Below are 6129 nucleotides of genomic sequence, written 5' to 3' on the forward strand. Positions count from 1 at the left end.
CCTCTCTCTCACCTCTCCTCCCTTCCTCCCGCCCGCTGCCTCCCTCTCTCTGTCCCCGATCTAGATCGGCCTCTCCCTCACCCCTCGCATCGCGCCCTCCTTCCCTCGCGCTGGCACCGGCGGCGCCCTCCTTCCTTTCTGTCACCGGCGGCGCCCCCCTTCCCTCGCGCTGCACCCGAACCTCGCTCCCGCTCCCAGCTCTTCTTCCTCCTCCGCTGCAGCTAGGGTTTCGTCTCCCCGATCCCCAATCCCCGAAGCTCGGATCCAGCAGCAGCATCAGCGATGGCGGCCGCGGGAGATCCTCTCCAAGGTCAAGCACGTCCAGGCCAAGCCTGCTGGCCGCCCTCGCGAGTGACTGCCTCCGCAGTGACGAGGGCGGCCTCGTTGTCCCCGGAGGCCGCGGCGCCCCTCAGGGCCGACCTCCGCCACATGAGTGATCCGTCGATCTCGTCTCTCCAACAGTTCGGTTCTCGCCGCTTCGATTCCTTCGATTCGACAAGATACTGTGTACCACTTTGGTACGTGCGTGCGTGTGAGCTGACTCTTCTTCTGCGTGGTTCGTAGGTGTTCCGGATGCACGCACGAGTTTGACCTGGACAAGCCGCCGGTGCTGCAGGAGGTGGCGGATTTCTTCAGTGGCCATGGAATCGAGGACTTCACCTTCAGCAGGGGTAGGCTGGTGAGTACAGCTCCCATGAATCTCTAACAGGAAATGTGTGGGATGATGTGTCTATTTGGTTTCCGCTAAGTTAGTTTGCATAGCTTCTGGTCACCTGATCCAGTAACGGAGAAGAATTTTAGGTTCAAAATGTTCCCACTTCCTAGTAAATGTTTTAGGTGCATAAGCAATTGATGTGATTAGTTGGTGGATTTTCTTTGTCGCTAAGTCTGAATGTGGGAACCTTGTTTTTAGTGAGAATGGCGTTGCCGGGCAAAGCTAGCGGTACGCGGAACACCAGAGAAACCACTGATTGGCCTGTATCAGGAAGGGATACATACTGTTCAAGATATTCCCGGTTGCAGAGGTTAGCTATGAAATTCTGTTAACTATGAGAGTTACAACAGTTCGGTTCTCGTCATCTCTTACGGCATAGACTTCTCCAGCTTATACCAAAGAGACGTCCCTGTTTGAGCTGAAGTTTATATCCAAATAGGACGATTGAGATGTCACTTGAGCTACTAGACAGGCAGGATTAGTCTATGCGTGTACTAATTCAGCTACTAGATATAGATAGGAGTGCAGCATGCTTACATTGACTAGTCTGTACGCGTACGTACTACTGTATCTGGTTGGCGTTGAAGTCAACTTAGAAGACCAACGTTTTTTCTACCTCAGTCAGGAGTATTATGCCTAGACAGAGCATGGTTTCTCAATCAAGTTTCTTGTTGCACACACTACATTCTAAATAGATTTATTAACTTGATCTTAGAGCTATTTATGCAACAATATCACAAAACTGACAGTGATGTGAATTTGTTAAGGGAGGTAGCTGCTTTTATGTGATCAGAGGCATAAACAGTGCAGTTTTAATTTTCCAGTATGTCTTTGAGGTAATAATGTCATGGAAGTCCTTGGTAATACTCATATGAGTGCTTAGTATACTCACATCATGGTCTACACGGTGTCAGTTGTCAACTAGCTGTAACCCATATTAGTGCTTAGTATACTCATGAAAAGGGTTATTTCTCCACCTGTAGTTCACGGTTTATGCAGCAGCTGTTCTTCTACCAATCTGTTGCTCGATTGTGTTGCAGATTCATATGATATTGGTGTACACTCAATTTGGTTATTTCTTGCTAGTTCTGCTACTAGTTGCTGTGTAATCCTAGTACTACAGGTGGATCAATCTCCCCCTCCCTCTCACCCCCGTCTCTGTCTCTGCAGGTAGGACAGGAGGAACAGCGACAAGAGACGGGATGAAGCCCGGCCAAGGAAACCCACCGCAGCCTTCAAGACCTTGACGGCAGTCGGTGCTATGGTATGAATCCTTCCTCCACTTCAAGACCTCTACGCACGACGCTCGGCAGCACGCGCATGCATTGCACTCTTCCTTGCTCTGTTCTTGGGCTGATGCTGGCGGCGGTGCAGGGGATCCTGATCAACATGCAGTTCCCGGGGCCGCAGATCGACGCCGTCACCAACGACAACATCGTCATCAACGTCTTCAACAACCTGATCTGATATTGTTCTGAGATCCAGTGGCATCTCTATCCTCTTACAACTAATAACATTTTTTAACCTCTTTTGGTCGCACTTTCGCTTTCACTACAAATCAGATCAGTGGTGAATGAAAGAAACAAGTGCACAACTAGTATCAGTGGGCTTGTATTTTTCTTGTGTAGCTGCTCTGCACTTGTTGTAGAGCATAGCTTGCATCAGTATTTTTACCTATTTTTGACCTCTCATTCTGAAATACATCTAGCAGGTGCGGCTAGTACTCTATTATTCTCCTACATATAGCTATATATGCATCTAAAAGGGCAAGTACTTGGATGACCTTGACAACATCATACTGATTGTAATAACTTTGCATAAGACTCTGTATTCGAAGACTTCTCGCAATTTATCATGCAATTCTAAACAATAGCATACGTCTATCTACCCTGCTGGGAATTTTCACTTTATATAAAAATTTGAGAGGCAAATGCTGGGAGTTCCAGTCTTGTCTGATGGCTAGGAACTCAACTCTGCTTCTTGTTGTTGGAGTTTCAGGCTTGTTGCATAGTTCGTAGGTTCAAGTGTACTCTGGCTTCCAGCCATAGTGCACTACAAATTATTATAGAATTACAAAGTGTACACAACATTGCACCTTACACATTCTTCTCTTGTGAAATCAAATGCCATGACTGGGCATTCTTTTATCAACTTGTTGTACACTTGCTCTGCTTTAGGCTACTGTATAACTTGTGCCTTTTAACTTGATGTACATAGCATGCAATTTTTTACTGTATCACATTCACACATGATACTCTTAATATAGAGTTGTTTTCCGAGCTAGTTCTGTTTACTCTTAATATAGGTCTATTTGTCACCAAATACTTGCCTGCTATGCTATAGTAGACCTTGTTCATATTTATTAGCTAAGTTTGCTTGTCCTTGGTATCTATATGCATGCCATTTGTGTTTCAGGCTTTCTCTGAAATGAAATAATAGGTCTATTAGTCACCAATACTTGAGTGAATCTAACTCCTTACCTGCTATGCTATAGTAGGCCTTGTTCATATTTATTAGCGAAGTTTGCTTGTTCACAGTGATCCATATACATGCCATTTGTTTTTAACGCTCTGAAATGAAATAATAAGATTCACACTCCATGGACCAGGAACGACCACCGGGACCTCCACGGTGATGATGAAGCCTGCACATGGTCGAGCTCGATGGAACAACAGTGCCTCAGTGTGGTGCAGCCGAGTTGGGCCACTCCAGTGCATCAGGAACTCTGCATGCTGCTGTCCTTTGTCTCATCATCTTAACTACTACAGTAGTAGGAGTATTTTATATGCTGTTCTTTTCTTGGCCACCCAGCATGTTTGCTAATCATCCATCTGCCTCATGTTATATGATCCCTACCTAGTAACTTCATTGTATGCAGACTTGTGGTGTTGGTTCAGTTTAGTCAAATTAATATATATACTGCTATGCTACTACTACTACTACTACTACTACTACTGTCTGCATTTAATCCTGATTAGTAGCTTCATCAATAAGTGGCAAACAAAACAATGTCGATTTTCATCTTATCTCTATGACAACCAATGGAGTTGAATTGCAGCATGCATGTCAAAGCTGGGTTCAATTCTTGGGCAATATATGGTAGTTTCCACTCTTCACGCCCAAGATTAGTATGCTGCAGCTCTCCCTCCTCACTCCATACATCCAGGTACTAGTTACCCAACGAGCAGCCCTGCACCTCGCTGGATCTCGCGCAAACCCCGCTCATCTTGCTGCTTGTGCCAGGGAATACTCTCTGTTGAGTATTTTGAGGAATGAATATCTGTTAAGTATGGAGTTAGGATTATCTAATAAAATTTCTGCTATATATATATGCATGAAACTGAGATTGCTAGCATCATTTACACAAGATACACCCTTTGAATTGAATTGATTGGTTTAGTTTCATATATTCTTCACCCAACCTTCTATCATGCTTGTAACTAGTGCTCTTCTCAAGTTGTTAGACAGGATTTTCACTTCCTGCCATCCCAACCTTCTATCATGCTTACAAGATTTTTCTTTGCACGATAGTAGCACCAGTACCTTGCTGCTGTTGGGAACGGAAGGGAGCTGTTCCATGCACTGAATCTGGGGAGAAAATCACCTTCAGCATGTACACCATCACCTTGGGCATGCTTGTGGCGCGGCTGCTCGGCCTCAACATGTCCTGGAGTGCCATTAGCGCCGCCCTCACGCTCATCTTCCTCGACTTCAAGGACGCTCGCCCCTGCCTCGAGAAGGTAATTGTCTGTCCATCCGTCTGCAATTAACTAAATTGTGCCCCATTGATGTCCTACTACTGTTAATTGTTACTACCATGGTGCTGATGATGTTTAGAATATGATATGTGCCTTAATTCTAAGTTCTAGTCTCTCTTAAGAGACACTTCTAGCTTTTCTGACTCAAAGTTGTTAACTTGGTACTGCATGAGTTTTACTACTGCTAACACAGAGAGTATTTAGTACTGCCAACACAGAGATTTTGTATGCATGCTACCTGATGAGTGCTTTCTTTGTAATATTTCACCTTCGTATGCATAGGTTTATTCGGTTTGAATTCTGCATGACATGAAATAGATATTTACGGTGTTTTTATATTTGGAAACTTAGCTAAAAAGAGTGGAATTCTCAGCCGACTATACAAAAATGGGGAATATCTGATCTTGATGTGGATAATCAAGTTTGCATTAATGTGCACTCCTCACAACAGTACAGATAATCAAGTCTCCCTCAGTGTGCACTCATCGTAGCAGAAATGATCAAATTAGCAAGGAGATAAATTGTGTGCAAGATCGACAGTATATTATCAGTCAAAGTTATGGTTCAGATGCAAGGTTTGATTCTGCCATGAGATGATTATGAAACATGATATACCTGGAAGAAAGCGAGAATGTGCCATGTATTCAATACTCAGAAAGGAGGATAGTCCAGCAAACCCCGTTTCATGCAAGTAATCAACAACAAAAATATTAAGATGGTATATGTATGTGGTAATCGGTCTGCATATCACAATGAGAAGCTTCCGGTGTAAGCAACCCAGTCTTCCCTCGCAAGCTACCAGAGAAGCTTCCAAGGCAAGATTCATCTATCTTCCTCAGTACGATACCTGGATGACTTCCCGTGCAAAATACTCAGGCTTCTTCAGTAAGCAACCACAAAAGCTTCCGGCATAAGGTACCGAGTCCTTCCCCAGCAAGTCTTTAAGGGGGGAAGCTTCTGAAGCAGGATACGCAGTCTTCCTCAGCAAGATACTCTCGATGGTTTCCAGCAAAAGCCATCCAATCCTCCTCAGTACGGCATTGGTGTAAAAGATTACAGTGTGAACTGACAGCTTATGGCAGTGCATCCCAATAATCAGATCCGCAACAGTTTGGTCGGAAGCAAGAATCAGTCATAACATAAGTCAGCCTCAGAAATCATATTCTCACATATATATGCGGTCAGCATATCACCAAGGTATTGCAAGTCACTCGAATGCAGATCTAACAACCATGTGAGGATTGTTAAGATAAGAAAGCCAATATACACCGCAGTGTAACAAAGGATTATGAAGATTGACGACATCAGCGAGCTCAGTACAAGTACCTGTGAACTTGGAATATGATCCTGATGAGACCTTGTCTTCTTTCTCCAGTAACGACACCATGCCTGTGATCTGAGCTCTTTTTGGCCCTTCGGGGTGGATGCCGATTTTATTTTCTCTATTCAACAACTGTCACGAGTTCTAAGCTGCTTTCCGGCCGTCTCTTATAGCTGTTGAGTTTCTTTTTGTGATAGTGGCCCTTTGCTTTGAGCAGTTTTTTGGCCGTCTTAGGGTACCGCCACTTTCTTTTTATCAACACGGTCTCATGCTCTGAGCTGATTTTCGGCCATCTTGAGCCGTGGTTGAGTTATTTCAGTAATGTCCCAGATCTG

The 6129-nt window shown here is 44.5% G+C and overlaps 1 pseudogene; it reads left to right on the top strand.

The window, feature by feature from the left end:
• Positions 1 to 282: 282 nt before the first annotated feature.
• Positions 283 to 2213, top strand: LOC123049116 (uncharacterized; annotated as a pseudogene).
• The last annotated feature ends 3916 nt before the right edge of the window (positions 2214 to 6129 follow it).

This window comes from Triticum aestivum, chromosome 2D, assembly GCF_018294505.1.
Source record: "Triticum aestivum cultivar Chinese Spring chromosome 2D, IWGSC CS RefSeq v2.1, whole genome shotgun sequence".
Lineage (NCBI taxonomy): Eukaryota > Viridiplantae > Streptophyta > Magnoliopsida > Poales > Poaceae > Triticum > Triticum aestivum.